Source organism: Urocitellus parryii, unplaced genomic scaffold, assembly GCF_045843805.1.
Source record: "Urocitellus parryii isolate mUroPar1 unplaced genomic scaffold, mUroPar1.hap1 Scaffold_95, whole genome shotgun sequence".
NCBI lineage: Eukaryota > Metazoa > Chordata > Mammalia > Rodentia > Sciuridae > Urocitellus > Urocitellus parryii.
The window spans coordinates 41,534-57,432 of record NW_027554244.1 but is presented as its reverse complement, the minus strand read 5'-3'; the positions used below and the strand labels follow the sequence as shown (position 1 = coordinate 57,432).

At 34.0% G+C, this 15,899-nt stretch overlaps 1 non-coding gene and 1 pseudogene across 1 annotated transcript; both read left to right on the top strand.

The window, feature by feature from the left end:
• The first annotated feature begins 358 nt into the window (after positions 1–358).
• LOC144253118 (F-actin-capping protein subunit alpha-1-like) lies at positions 359–15,597 on the top strand (annotated as a pseudogene).
• Trnaa-agc (transfer RNA alanine (anticodon AGC)) lies at positions 15,192–15,264 on the top strand. Its single transcript has one exon. It is a non-coding gene; the product is annotated as a tRNA-Ala (tRNA).
• Positions 15,598–15,899: the final 302 nt, after the last annotated feature.

Genomic DNA, 15,899 nt, shown 5'->3' with positions numbered 1-15,899 from the left:
CCCAGGCTGGAGGCGGTGGCCTGCGACACATGTGGCCTGCGCTCTGCCTGTGTGGCTACCGGCCTGCCGCGGCTTGGCCACCTTCCTAGCCCAGCTTGGCCCACGGGCTGCCCCAGCTCCACTGTGGTTACCTTGGCCACGCAGCTGGCACAGCGGAGGTCGGAAATCTTCAGCAAAGAGAACCATCAGAAATGGTGGGGGTTTGCTGGTCCTGGGCCTCCAGAAGGTCAGTGCTGGGCCGGCAGCCACCAGAGACCTGGGGGAGGGACCTGGCTAGCCCACAGAGGGCGGGGTGCCTGTCCATCCCTGAAGTCCTACAGGAAGCAGGGTCCACCCTGCTCTCAGCCAAGGCTCAGCCATGTCCCCGTGGCTGGCAGCAGGGACTCTGCTGCCTGTTGGTCCTGGAGGGCATTTTCTCGATTTGGTATGTTTTGTTTTGATTTTTGGGCGGGTCCTGGAAGGAAGGGTTGGTTGTGGTTATAAAACTGGATTGAGTTCGCAGTCCTTTCTCAAACTCTGCTGTGATCCATCTGTTGTCCCCAGGAGGGATTCAGAAGAGAAAAAGACTGCACCTGGAATATAATTCTTCATACATTAAATTCCTAGAAAAGGAAGGCAGTAGTGTGTTTTAAAGGTAAAAACATTTTCTCAGGCATTCCGAATTTCAGATTTTCTAATGTCCTGATTCTTAAAAGTGAGCATTGGCTCCCTTAGGGCAAATTTCAAGTCATGCTTTTTAAAACATTGGGTGGAATGATTGTCATCTCATTGGTGCACCAGGTTCTAAAGTATTAAACTGATCTTCTGACATGTGTAGTCCAATTCTGTAAGGAGACGAAATCAATGTGGAAGTGTGCTGAGTGGTGGTAATGAACTCTGACCTGAATTAAAAGCAAAGGGAGAAATGCTTAGATAGTACTTCTATCATGAAGTGTGAGTTCAGTTACCAGGTAGGTCTATGTTGTTGGCAGCATAAAGCAATATACGCCCATTACTACTTTGTGGTAGCCAATAGTATTTAAGTGTAGGTAGTATTGACAAATCATCTTCATGTTCAGGTCCATATTTGTTTTTTTCAGGATATGTTAGAGCAAAACCAGGACTAGCATCTAATCCTTGTCCTTTGCTTTAGTCCTATTAGGTAGCATTCATATGTTGTGCTTGTTTTCTAGGTGCTTGGCAAATATTATATTGTTGAACTCAACAATTGTGGTATACCCTTTGCTTATAAAATATGTGTAAGAAAATTTGACCATTTTAGTGAAGTATAAAAACAATTTCTATTAATTTATTATTAATTTTTAATAGAATTAATGTACATTCCCACAGAAACATTTTAAATACCTTGGGAAATTTTTGGTGAAGTACTTTATATTATATTCAGTTTTACCCTATTTGGGACATTGTCACATGCACGTTTGTATTGCCTGCTAAGAGTTGCAGGCATTATAGCTCTTAAGTTGCTCAAGATTGGCTCTGGAGGAAGTCTTTGATTAGAAAATTACCTTGTTTTCTTATTTGTATAGTTTTCTATGTTTTGATTCTCAAACTCTCTACCAGTTTTCCAAATATTCTCCCAAGATTTTTAGTTCCCTCAGTCATTGAATCAATTTTCTTTTCTTGAGACAGTTTCTCCCAGGGCATTCTGACCTGACTGTGGACTGGTGATATTTCTATTTTTCTGACCTAAATGTGGACTGGTGATATTTTTGTAATTTCCATTCATTTCATTCTGGGCATTCTTTTGGCCATTCTTCCATAATGGTTCCTTCATTTCTTATATTCCAGATTTTTCATTTATTGGTATTTATATTCATTTTACAATAGCAGAACTCACATAAGCTTAATGAGAAAGAATATATGGGAGATAAGATTTATTATCTTGGTATACAAAGGAGTATGTTACTATGACATGTTGTTGATAATTTGTTTGAATGTTGAATTCTGTTTTGGAAATTAGTGTTGCTTAGCTTTTAGTATTACTATTACAGTCTGGAATAATCTCACTGGTACTCCTACCTCACTCTTCTGAGAACCTGGTGTTATGGGTGTATTCTGCTATACCCTTACAGAATTTGAAATTTGTCCTTTTTTCTTTGAACTGGGTACTACAATGACCATTTAGACTTATTTTTGATAACTTTACCCTTCTTTTTTCTTTGCCCGATGATTCTTTTTTAAGTCCTCTTTATGGTGAATTGTAACTCAATCAGAAAATGCATATAAATAAAAAATATACAATTTACAGAACACTAGTATTTAACCATCACTGAGCATAATGTGTGTTGAAGTTAGCACAGTGTCAACACTTTTCTCATCATACCACTTTTATGGTAGTGACTGCTTTTTTTATAATTTTCTCATCCAATCAGGTGTTCCTAAATACCATAATTAGGTTTTTCTCATCTTGAACTTTTTAAATAGATTAGAATGAATTCAATCATATGTGTTTTTATTTTTTAATCTGGCTTCATTATGTTAATAATATTTTGAAGATAGATCCATGTTTTATTACTACTGTTATTTTTTGCTACATGTTGTATGAATATGCCACAATATATTATTACACTCTAGTGAAAATTTCCAGTTTGGGAAATATAACTAATAATGTTACTTACAATCCTCCTGGTGCATGTCTTCAAGTATACATGTGAGTAATGTCTCTGAAATAGTGATATGTAGTAGAATATAATGTGATATATATATATATATATATATATATATATATATATATATTAATTTTTTTCTAAGCTACACTTAAATGTAAGTAGACAGAGATAAAGTTGATTTTAATGATATATTTTATTCAGCCTAATAAATATATAGTCATTGCAACACATGATAGATTAAAAAATTAAGATATTTGCCATTTTTATACTAAATATTTTAATTCTGGCCTGTGTTTTATACTCTTTAAATCCTGTATCAATTCGGTGGAGCTACATTGTAGATGTGCATTATCCATATTTGACCAATGTCTACTGTATTAAATGCTTAACTGTAAAGAATATATATGTATATGTTCATGATGGGACACATTCTGACAGATTAATTGTTAGATGATTTTGTCCTTATTTGAACATCATAAATAATACATACACAAACCTAGATAATATTAGATAATCACATACTGTGGCCCACTGTGGCCTGTTATTGCATACTATTTTATAGTACTTGCCATTTTTGGTTTTTAAGAGATGGGGTCCTACTTTGACTGTCACCAATCCCCTGGATTAAAGCAATCTTCTTGCTTTAGCAGTCCTCCTTCCTCGGTTTCCAAAATGCTGTGACTATATGTGGATAACACCACACCTGTATATGCACTTTTAAAATAAGTAGCGAGGCTCCAAAATAAAAAAAAAAAATTATGGAAGAGCAAATGTACAAATGAATAACATAGATGCTCATTATAATTATCAAATGTCATTCACTTTTCAGAATTGTATGTGCTATACTTTGATATGACTGGAAGAACTGTAAGTTTGTTTATACTAACGTCACCACAAACACATGAGTATCATGTTATTGTCAAGACAGCTATGACTTCATTATGTATTAAGGATTTTTTTCAGTTAGATTATGATCTTTTTTGGTGGTACTAGGGATTAAAGCCAAGGGTTCTCTACCTCCAAGCTACATGTACAGGCTTTTATTATTATTACTTTAAGAAAATTAAAATATTTTCTTGCTAAGCTGCCTAGGCTGGTTTCAAAACTTCAGTCCTCCTATTAGCTCGAATTGTAGGTGTGCACCACTGCACCTGGATAGCTCCATTATAATCTTATGGGATCACTGTCATATATGTGATCTGTTGCTGATTAGAATCTCATGTGACTAACGTATGTATGAAATGGTGAATTTGAGCCATTTAATGCTCCAATAGCAGTGTAAGAAAGTTCCTATTGCTCCAAATTATCATCAATATTTGATAATAATTTTGCTGACTGGTTAGTGGGTAATAGTTTTCAATATTGTCTGAGTTGCATTTCCTTATTTCCTAAAGAGTTAGAGCACCTTCGTATGTATATTGGCTATTTAAATGTCATCTGTTGTGAAGTGCTTGTATTTTTTCCTTTATTTTGTAGGACATAGATCAAACCCAGGCCTTTCTCATGCTAGGCAAACACTCTACTACTGAGCTGTAAACCCTATGCATACCCCCATCTTCTTCTATTAGGGTTTTGATACTTTTCTTCCTATTGAAGGGTTAGGCGTTCTTCGTATATTCTGTATATGAATCATTTTGTCATATGTGTCACATCCATCTCCACTTCTGCAACTTAATTTTTTTCTTCTTTGAGGTGGCTTTTGATGAATCTTAGTTACATGTAGTTAAAGTGTGGTACCCCTTCCCTGTATGATTAATAACTTATGTATTCTATTTAAGAAGTCTTTTTTCTACCTAAGGTCATAAAAATACATGTTTACATTACCAGAACTTTAATAAATATGTTTAGTTAATAGGTATGAAAGCCTGCAAGTATTGATTTTTATGTTGAATATGAAGTAGGGATTGAGGTTGAATTTTTTTTTTCATATAGGTGTCTTTAATTGTTCAGTATCATTCATCCACTTTACCCCAATTCTCCACTGTCTACACTCTCCCATACTCTAATGTCACTTGTTGTAAGACAAGGGTATAAATGATCTTGCTTCTGAACAATCTAATCTGTTCCATTGATATATTTCTCTATCCTTATGCCAATATATTAATTTCTGCAGGTTTATAATAAATTATAACAATTAGAAGAGCAAGTACTTGTGCTTCTTTAAAGATTATGTTACTGATTTTCTTAACCTTTTGAATCTCCTATGTTATTTTTAAATTATCTTGTCAATACAGGCTGCTTAATTTGATTGTAATTTTGCTAACTTCTTGTGGGGAATTAACATAGCCCTTCAGAAAATATTAAATCTGATAATCACAAAAATAGTATCTTGTTCTTAGAACTTCAATTTCTCTTAAGAGTATATTTCATGATGGGACACATTCTGACAGATTAATTGTTAGATGATTTTGTCCTTATTTGAACATCATAAAGAATACATACACAAACCTAGATAATATTAGATAATCACATACTGTGGCCCACTGTGGCCTGTTATTGCATACTATTTTATAGTAAACTTGAGGGTCTTCTTATTTTATATTATTTAGTCCAAACTACATGATATTTTATTCTATTATAAGAGCTATTATTTGAAAATTTTATTTCTTAGCTTTGTAGCTGGTACATAAAAATGAAAGTTTACTTTTCATGAATTCAAATAATTTATCTGTATGACAGGTGTATCTTGTATTGGAGCATTATTCTGGTGTCTCTAGATAAGCTAAATTAATAGTATGCACACACAAATAGAGACATTTAAAAATACATTTACTATAAGGGAATTGGTTCATGCATTTATGGAGGCTAAGACATCCAAAATCTGTATTTGACAAGTTGGAGACCTATAATTATATAGTTCCAGTCTGAGTCTTAAAGCCAGAGTGAGGCACTTTCTTGAGAGCTCATGGTCTGAGTTCCAGTGAGAGTCATAATCCAAATGCAGAAGACTGACATCTCACTTCAAATACAATCAAACAGAGAAAAATTTCTTTATTACTCAGTCTTTAAGTCTATTCAGATCTCTAGTAGATTAGATGAGGCCACCCACATTGGAGAGGGCATGTTGCTGTACTAATTAATTTTGCCAATTTAAATGTTTATTTTTTACTAGAATAACCCTCAGATACTCAGACACAATATATAACCAAATATCTAGGTACCTAAAATCAGCTATCACAAGGCACAATAAGATTAACTACAAATTACTTTCTTCCTTTCAAATTCTACAACTAAAAATATAAAATCTGTTGATTTTAACAAAAGTAACTGTTTAAGAAAATGCTCATATCAAAGAATAATGGTTAAACAATAATGAGTTAATTATTTATCTCAGCAAGTTAGCAAAAGAACAGAAAAACAGAAGAAATAATAAAAATGAAGCAGAAATAAATGAAACATTCAATTGATATCAATGAAGTCAAGAGATGATTCTTGGAAAAATTAATAAGATAGATAAACTTCTGAGGTACTAAATCAAGAAATAGATGGACATACAAGTAACTAATATTAGCAATGAGAGAAGGGAGTTAATTATAGCTTTTAAGACTTATTTATTATATAAGAGGCTATAATGTTTTGTTAACGTTAAATGTTTTTGCAATAACTTTTTTTCAAGGAAAGTCCACTCAGGAAATGGTAAATCCTAAATCATAAGCCATTCATTAATTGGTATTCGTTGGTTTCATAGTGGGTCCATGATCCAGATATGAGGGAGAATGTTGTGCTAAATTTTGAGAGTTTAAATGAAAGAGTCAACTTCATGCTTTTTCTTTGTAGGCTGACTTTAATTACCAACAGAATTTTAAAAATAACTATGAGATTATTAAAGATTTCAGGGATTTTTTTGTTTATTTCTTGGTCATTGGTACTGATATCCTTTTAATACCATGTCATAAAACGTTTAATACTTGCATTCAGTTATCAAGTACTGATAAGTCACCTAATATATAATAGGCAATGTTACTTATGGTATTTCGTATATCCAAAAAAAAAAAAAAAGGGTTCAGCATTATTATATGATGACAGTGAGCAACATATAACATTATAAAACTTGAGTAGCATCTACTTAAAAAAGCATCTGTATGATTTGTGTAGTAGTATGTTTTTTTCAGAGGCACCTTTATTGCTGGGATTTTTTACCTGGTGGCAGTATTAATTGGCTTCAAAGTATCCATGATTTTTTTAATTGTACACAAATACACACACACAGACACACACACACACACACACACACACACACACACTTTTTGGTTTTAGGAAGAAGAGTACTCAATGGCTGTGGGCTCACTTGGTCCAGCCAAAGCCCACTGAAGAGCTGAGGAGGTTGTGGTGACAAAGTCAAAAAGAAGCTTCTGGTGACCAGTTTCACAGAAGTTGTTCCACGTTATTATTGCATAGGGAAGCCTTTTATGCATAGTCTGTTACCTAGTAAATTTAGCTGAGGGCCATAATAATCCAGTGAGCAAGCAACACACTTACAAGTGGCATCCAATGGGCTGAAAGTTCACTGGCAAAAAGCAGAAAGAAAAGGAACACAATGTGCACGTGAGAGTAGCCAGGTTACCATGGTGATGGGGCGGGTTGTGGTTGGTGTTCCGAACCACAAATATACAGACCAGTGAGTGGAGCCCTATGATCCTGCGCAAAGGAAAGTAGGCTTATTTCCAGCTTACATGCCCAACAAATGGCCTTTTCACATATTTTCAAAAGATCCAAAAAATATATGAAAAAATACACCCATTAGATAGACTATGCCTGACACGTAGTTGAGATGATAGAAACCAAAGCAGATGTATATTAAGTGCTAAATAAATTTATGTCTTGATTTTCAAAGTTTTTAAAAATATTCTACACATTAGGAAATTATTTTCTCTTTCTGCTGATACTAGTGTTTATCTTTGACAAGAGAGAGAGAGAGAGAGAGAGAGAGAGAGAGAGAGAGAGAGAGAGAGAGATGCCCCTAATATGAAGAGAGAAAATCAAAAGATCTTAAAAATTTTTCAGCTGTCTCTAATTCTTTTTAGTAAGAATAACAGGAGAGGGCTGGGGATGTGGCTCAAGCGGTAGCGCGCTCGCCTGCCATGTGTGCGGCCCGGGTTCAATTCTCAGCACCACATACAAACAAAGATGTTGTGTCTGCCGATAAATAATAAATATTAAAAAAAATTCTCTCTCTCTTTCCCTCTCTCACTCTCTCTTTCAAAAAAAAATTTAAAAAAAGAATAACAGGAGACATTTTTATTCAATGGGGAAATAAAAGCATTCATACTGAAATGTAGGCTACTTTAAGTTCCTTTAGGAATTTGCTATTTGGAAAATAGGAGATTTTTTACCTTTATATATTTTTAAATGTTCAGTATAGTGACTCTGAAAATTTTGCATAAAGTATAGGAAAGAGAATACCAAAGTGTTCAAAAGTACTTACATAAATATTAAACCAAGAAATGATGGGTGTTTAGGTGGGGGGCAATTTATAGGATAAAGTTGACTTACCATAAGTATAATATTTTCATAAGAATAAAAATGAGACTTGGAAAAAATCAATATGAAAGAGAAATTTGACTTAATGAAAAACTGCTTTCCTCAATTTTATTTATTTGTTTTGCAAAATGTGATAACTATATTTTTTATAGTTAGTCATAATTTTAATTCTTTTTTGGAAGGTCTTAATTACAGAGCATGGTGACCTGGGTAATAGTCAGTTTTTAGATCCAAGAAACAAAATTTCCTTTAAGTTTGATCACTTATAGAAAGAAGCAAAGTGACCCTCAACCAGAGGAAGTAGATGGAGGTTTGAAGTCTTGGAGAGAATCCTATGACAATGCTTTAAGAGCCTATGTGAAAGATCATTATTCCAATGGCTTCTGTACTGTTAAGTAACTGTCTGCCTATTTCATTATCAGAGTGTTATATTTCTTACATTTACCTTATCACTTGGGAACTTTGGCCAACCAAACATCACTTCTTTCTTAGTTATGGTCTCTGTATTTTATTCCCTAAATCTTTTTTTTATATTTTTTAGTTGTCAGTGGGCATTTATTTATTTATTTATTTGTGTTGCTGAGAATCAAACCCAGTTCCTCACACATACTACAAGCGTTCTACCACTGAGCCACAACCACAGCCCCCTAAACCATTTTTGAACGGAGTATAAATATATGAAAAATTTCTTTATAAAATCACAATGCATAATAATTTTAAATTTCTATATGTTCTATTTCATATTTATCTTATTTACTTATGAAAAATATTGCCTTCCTTCAAAAATTAAGTTTTTAAATAATTTAACATAGACTTAGGAAAAAATGTTAAAATTGTTGGGAGATCTATTGTCCACATTTGTGTCTTTTTGGCATAGGCATTTATATAAAAAAATTACTTCTGCATAGTTAAGATATTTTTCACTAGATAATCAAAACTGTTTTGAAATAAACACTTTTAGAAATCCAGAGTAATTTTATTTTTATTTTTTACTATCTCTTGGGCTCTAACAGATAAATTTGGCTCTAACATGATTTCCCCTTTATAATATTGTGACAAGAAAGATATGTATAGAATGTTTAATTTTTTATTTGTTTGTTTGTTTGTTTTGGTGGTGCTGTGAATTGAACCTAGGGTTTTGTGCATGTGAAACAAGAACTCTACCAGCTGAGCTGTAACACCAGCCTCAGAATGTTTAATAATTTTTTATTATTGTATTTTAAACTTATATCAATTAATAAAATCATGATGTTTTGAAATAGGTATACACTGTGGAATGTCTAAATTGAGCTAATTAACATTCTCATTTTTTAATGAGAATGCTGAAAATCTAATCTCTAAGCAATTCTCAAAAACAATACATTAACTTGAATATTTAAAATATGTGATGATGATGAGTTAAATGGCAATATAGAAAGTTAGTTAAGAGCACTTACATTTAAACTTTAATAACTGGTATGCGTCTTAGCCCTGCCACCTAACTAGCTGTGTGACCTTAGGTAAATGACTTAATAGTTTTATGTCTGTTTTCTCATTTGAAATGGAAATAGTTCTTACCACATAGTATTGATGTGAAGATTAAATGAGTTAATGATGCATTTACAGTGCTTAAAACAGTGGCACAACATAAGCCCTGCCTAAATGGTAGATAACATTATTATTTTATTTATTTATTTGTTTGTTTGTTTGTTTGTTTGTTTAATAAAGGAGAAAACCCATCTTGGTGGATACCAGTACAGAATTCTTTTTGGAACCCAGTATTGCAGTGGGAGACTTGATACACTTCCTTTTAGAAATTGGCTTTTCGTTCCTAAATATACTTTCAATTTGTCATTTGTTATCTATTCAAAGTTTGTCATTCCCCATTCTTAATTTGGAGAGTTTCAATGGCAAATAACCTCAGGGATCTTTTTTCATTTCTCTTTGCTATCAAATGAGCAACAAAGTGCTGGAATTTTTCTAATGGTGTCTACTGTACACTAGTTTTCTATATTCTTAGCTGTCTTGCTTAGTAATCTATTTTAGTAATTTCAACTCATTATTAACTATCACATTTTCTATGTGGCATTTTTCAGACAATTCTTATTTGTCCTAGATGGGCATCTAATCCCCAACGTTTTATTAGGTGTGAGTCTGACATAAAATCTTTTTCTCTTCCCTCCACACTGAAAAACTTTTCTCTTATACTTGAATTTGAGAAAGAAAGGTTCTTACTCTTGGTTTCATACTATCCTGTGTACTTTAAGACAATTTTATATGACTTTGTTTTTTCTTCTTATATAGTTCTCATTACTTAGAAATGTTCTTATTTTTCCTGTACTTAATGGAGATAAAACTTTAATCATGATAATTCCTCTGAGTTGTTTCTGTTCATCTTGCTGTTTCTCCTCTGTTTTCTTCCTTACCCTCCAAATCATTGGGCCTTCTTCCCCTACTAGTGCCATGTTCTCATTACTCATCCACTTATGAGCCTTTGAATTTTACTTTAGTCTCCATCCTATAGAAAGTGCTCTCTGAGAGTATTAATGGTTCCTGAATCACTTGATCCAGTGAACATTTTTGTGGTCCTTGACTTCTACTGCTGTTTCATACTGAGCCCAGAAAATAGAAATGATATTTTGCTTAGACTTCCATTATCAATACCTATTAATTCTTTTTACTTTGTCTCTAATTTTCTAATATCCAAAAACTTTTAAAATACACTTGAAAGTTCATAGCCCACTAAACATAGGGAAAGTAACACAGACTTAGTGTTAGAAAAACAATGTGTTTTGGTTTTATCTTCACCACTTATTCTCTTAAGAGACCTTGGACAGTGAACTAACTTCAGCTTTACCTTTTGTGGATAATAAACATGCCTTTTCTTTTATTTTGTTGTAGATTTTCCCAGTTTTATTCGAGCAAATAGAAAATAATATGGGAAAACATATTATGTGAACTCTAAAATTCAATGGCTTCTTTGCATTCCTCTAGTAATTGTTTCCATTTATTTATACTGTAAGGAAGAGTTGGTGTTTCTGTAACTACTGGCTAGACATTTCCATCTAGATTTCCCAGTTTGTCATTGATACCACCATCTTCCAATCATTCAGATGTACAAATACTTTGGCCCTTCCTTTTTTTTTGTTTGTCCATTTGTTTGTTTAACCTTTTAGTTACAATATATTGCTAAACTTATGCATTATGTCTGGAACCCTTCCTTTTCATTACCATTTGATACTACCCTAGATTATGACCTAAATTAATTTATGTGGTCTTCTAACCAGCCTCCAGCTTTTCTTCCCTTTTTTCCTGTATAGCAGAATTGGTCATTCTCCAAAAATAATACTGCTGGTCATATTCTCCCAATATAATAGTTTTGGTCATGTTGTTTTACTATCTTTCTGCTTCCTGTAGAATGAAATCTAAAGTTTTTACTTATATATACTACTGTATGTTCTAAATCTACCATTTTGTCTCCCACTAGTCTACTTTACACATACCCTGTAACCTGAAGACCTAATTGACATTCACTTAACAAACCCTTGATTTCATGCCTGAACTGTTTACTGGTCTTTATTCTCAGTCTCTGCTTATCAGAATCTTATCTGCTTTGTAAAGCTCATCTTAAATGGAAACCTCCATTAAACTCTAAGCCAGGAGCAATATTTTCCTCTATTCATTGTACCTCTGTCTCTGTTAGAATTTAACAGAATTTAGGGCTGGGGTTGTGGCTCAGAGGTAGAGTGCTTGCCTAGCATGTGCAGGGCACTGGGTTCGATCTTCAGCACCACATAAAAAGAATAAAATATGGGTATTGTGTCCACTACAACTAAAAATATATATATATATAAAGAATTTAACAGGATCTGGTTGTGAGTGCTATGTTTTGCTTATTCTATCTGTCTCAAGGATTTAACACACTGCTTATGTGCATTGTCTGGCGTTTAGATTAATTGTGTATTTCTAGTTTGATTTTTCCCCCAATAGGTTTATTCTAAAACTATAGATGTGCAACAGACTATCATGGCATGTATTGAAAGCCACCAGTTTCAGCCTAAAAACTTTCGGTAAGAAATAGATATTCTCTTCTGTTTGCATCTAATTATTTTGTAGAGAAATCAGCAATTTTTATCCATTTTGAGAATTTTTTTTTGCTGCAAACTGCACAGCAGTTAATTCAGATACCAGATCAGGTGATAAGGAGATGGAGACAATACAAATAGAGAAAAAGCATGGGCCCTGACAAGGGATGGACAACCCAGAGCCAGTTCACTATGTTCATTATATAGGTTTTAACCTCAAAAGGATTTATTGTAAGAAAGTTTCTTAAAGATAAACAGAACCAAAGTGGAGGGTATAAACAGCTCAATTAGAACTATCAGCTTGTGCCCATAATTCTCCACCTGTGGACAACTGTCATTAGAACCCAAGGTTAAGAACTGATAAGTCCCTGGCTAGCATGGAATTTCCCTTTGAACAGGGCATCACCACAGCACCTGGACAGTTTTAAATCTAGGCCTTTGCACAGAGAGTTCCCAGGAGGGACAGCTCAAGGATTATATAGTTCATTCACTGCTCCCAACATTTATTAATTTACATATATCCTAGTCTTTTTTATTTTTGAGACAGGATTTCACTAGGTTGCTGACGGTCTTGCTAAATTCCTGAGGTTAGCCTTGCACTTCTAATCCTCCTGCCTCAGCAAGGTAATTTTTTTATTTACAAGATTTTAGCTCTCCATCTATGAATTTAGACATTATTTAGATTCCTTCCAATTCTAATTTGGTTTGGGTTTTTTGTTTTGTTTTGTTTTGTTTTGTTTTCTCTCCAATATGTGAGACTGAACCAAGGGGTGCTTTACCACTGAGCTACATCCCTAGTTCTTGTTATTATTATTATTTTTTTTTTAATTTTGAGACAGGGTCTCACAAAGATGCTGAGGCTGGTCTTGAACTTGTAGTCCTTCTGTCTTAGTCTTGTGAGTTACTGAGATTACAAGAATGTGTCACCATACCCAGCTCCAATTCTAAGATTCTATAGCCATATCTTTTTAAAAACTACTTTTATATTGAGTGGGAACAAATGATTAATATAAAGTGCCCAGTTGAAATTATTGAATTTTACTTGGGTAAGGGTTAGTAATATTTGAGTTGATTATGTAACTCAGCAGCCTGTCCATTTTCAGAAGAACATACCATGAACAGAATGGGCATGGTTCACTTCAAAGCAAACTAAGAAAAAGTGGAAATCCAGATAATTTAGAAAAGGTTTATGGTCAGGCCACTTAGTTCCAGACTAGGTTTGAGTATGCCTTGGGTTTAACAAATTGGGAATGACTGGTCCCCTCCTCCCCAACCCCTCAAAAATTTTTTTCAACTTTTTGGCCTCAGTGGTAAATCACCTCTTTCTTGTACCTACTGCTGATTCTGCAGCACTGTATGTGTATGTTTTAATAGGAATGGTCATTGGAGATCAGAGTGGAAGTTCACTATTACACCACCTACAGCCCAGGTGGTTGGAGTACTCAGGATTCAGGTAAGATTCAAACATGTTCATTGATCATGGTAAAAAAAGTTTACATTTTTGGTTTGGGAGTATGACTCAGTGCTTGCCAAATATGCATAAGACCCTGGGTTCAATCTCCAGCACTGCCTAAATAAATAAAACTTCACATTTTAAAATAAACATGCGAGTTGGTCATTGTTGTAGAATTAAAATAAGTACTAAATTATATGTAGATGCAAAGAGAGGTGGATGGAAGTGAGTAGAATTAAAAGCTTTCCTGGGGAGGGAGTTAAACAGAGATCTATTTGGGGTTGATAAAGATAATTATGTAGAGAATACTATTTGCTGGTTATTTTCTTTTTTTATGTGGTGCTGAGGAGCGAACTCAGTGCCTCACACGTGCGAGGCAAGCTCTCTATTGCTGAGCCACAACCACAGCCCTGTTTCATACTTGTGTGTGTGTTCGGAGGCGGGGTGCTGGGGATTGAACCCAGGGTCTTATACATGCAAGGCAAACACTCTACCAACTAAGCTATATCCCCAGCCCTATACATATACACTTTTTAATACAGAATGTCTGGTCACACTTTGAGAGAAGGCTTACTTCATTTTTATTATCCTTTAAAAGTCACAATGAAAATTATTTGAAAGAGACAGTAAGATATTTAGGCCTACAAGACACAGTGGCACACACCTGTAATCCCAGTGGCTCAGGAGACTGAGATAGGAGGATCTAGAGTTCAAAGCTAGCCTCAGCAAAATCAAGGCTCTAAAAAATTCAGTGATTTATTTTATTAGCTACAGGGTCTTGCTGATTTCTTAGGGCCTTGCTAAATTGCTGAGTCTGACTTTGAACTCAAGATCCTTCTGCCTCACATTCCAGAGTTCCTGGGATTACAAGCATGTGCCGCTGCATCTGGCCTATGTCACACTTATTTTTATAGTGTATTTTCCCATCAAATATTTGGTTTTCAGTGATTTTCTTTTAAATCCCAATTAGGTTTTTCCTGCCAGTCAGATCTATGTACCTCCTGCATATTGATGATATTTGTATGGCCTTGTCTCACATATTAAGTATTAGGATCCATTAAAACTCCTTGGTTTTCAAAAAGAAACTAATTTTCCAGCTTTTTATTATTTTTAATATTTCTAAAGTGGGATCTTATTTATCTTTGTAGTCATAATGTCTGGCCCAGTGCCTGGAATCAAAAACATAAATGTTTTTTGTTTTTTTGTTTTTATTTGTTTTTAAATATTTTTTAATTGTTCATGGACTTTATTTTATTTATTTTTATGTGGTGCTGAGGATTGAACCCAGTGCTTCATGCATGCTAGGTGAGCACGCTACCACTGAGCCACAGTCCCACACAAATGTTTTTTGAACTTAAATTTTATCTGGTAAGGAAAGAGGTTTTGTTTCTTTTTTCTTTTGTACAAGATTGAACTCAGGTTCACTTTACCAATGAACTATATCCAGCCCTTTTTATTTTTTGAGACAAGGTCTCATTAAGTTGCTAATACTGGCCTCAAATTTTCCATCCTCTTGCATTAGCCTCTCAAGTCACTGGGATTACAGGAATGCACCAACAAGCCCAAAGAATTCTTAAATTGGGCTGGGGTTGTGGCTCAGTGGTAGAGCACTCGCCTAGCACGTGTGAGGCCCTGGGTTCGATCCCCAGCACCACATAAAAATAAATAAAATAAAGATATTGTGTCCAACTACAACTAAAAAATAAATATTAAAAAAAAGAATTCTTAAACTTAAACATTCTGTGAATTTTATGTTAATACCACTATGAATTATCATTGATTGTATTAATTATTCAGAATTGCTAAACATGGATTGTCAACTTAAAAGATAGCTTAAAGCATGAATCTGTGCATTAAGTAATAGGATTCTATATGAACTAAACATAAACATAAACTTGATCAATACTTCATCACACAGGTTCACTATTATGAAGATGGCAATATTCAGTTGGTTAGTCATCAAGATGTACAAGATTTAGTAACTGTTTGGGTGAGTATACAATATTTAATGTCTTTTTCACTTTTGTCTTTTTTACTTTAAAATATTTTGTTTTGCTCTGGAGTGCAATCCATCCATTATTTGTTTTTGTTTTGTTTGTTTGTTTAGTTATATATGACAATAGAATGTATTTTGACTTTTACGTACCTGGAGTATAAATTCCCATTCTTGTGGTTGTATATGATGTGGAGTTACACTGGTCGTGTATTCATATATGAACATAGGAAAGTTATGTCTGATTTATTCTACTATCTTTCCCATTCTTAACTCTCCTCCCTTCCCCCTATTCCCAG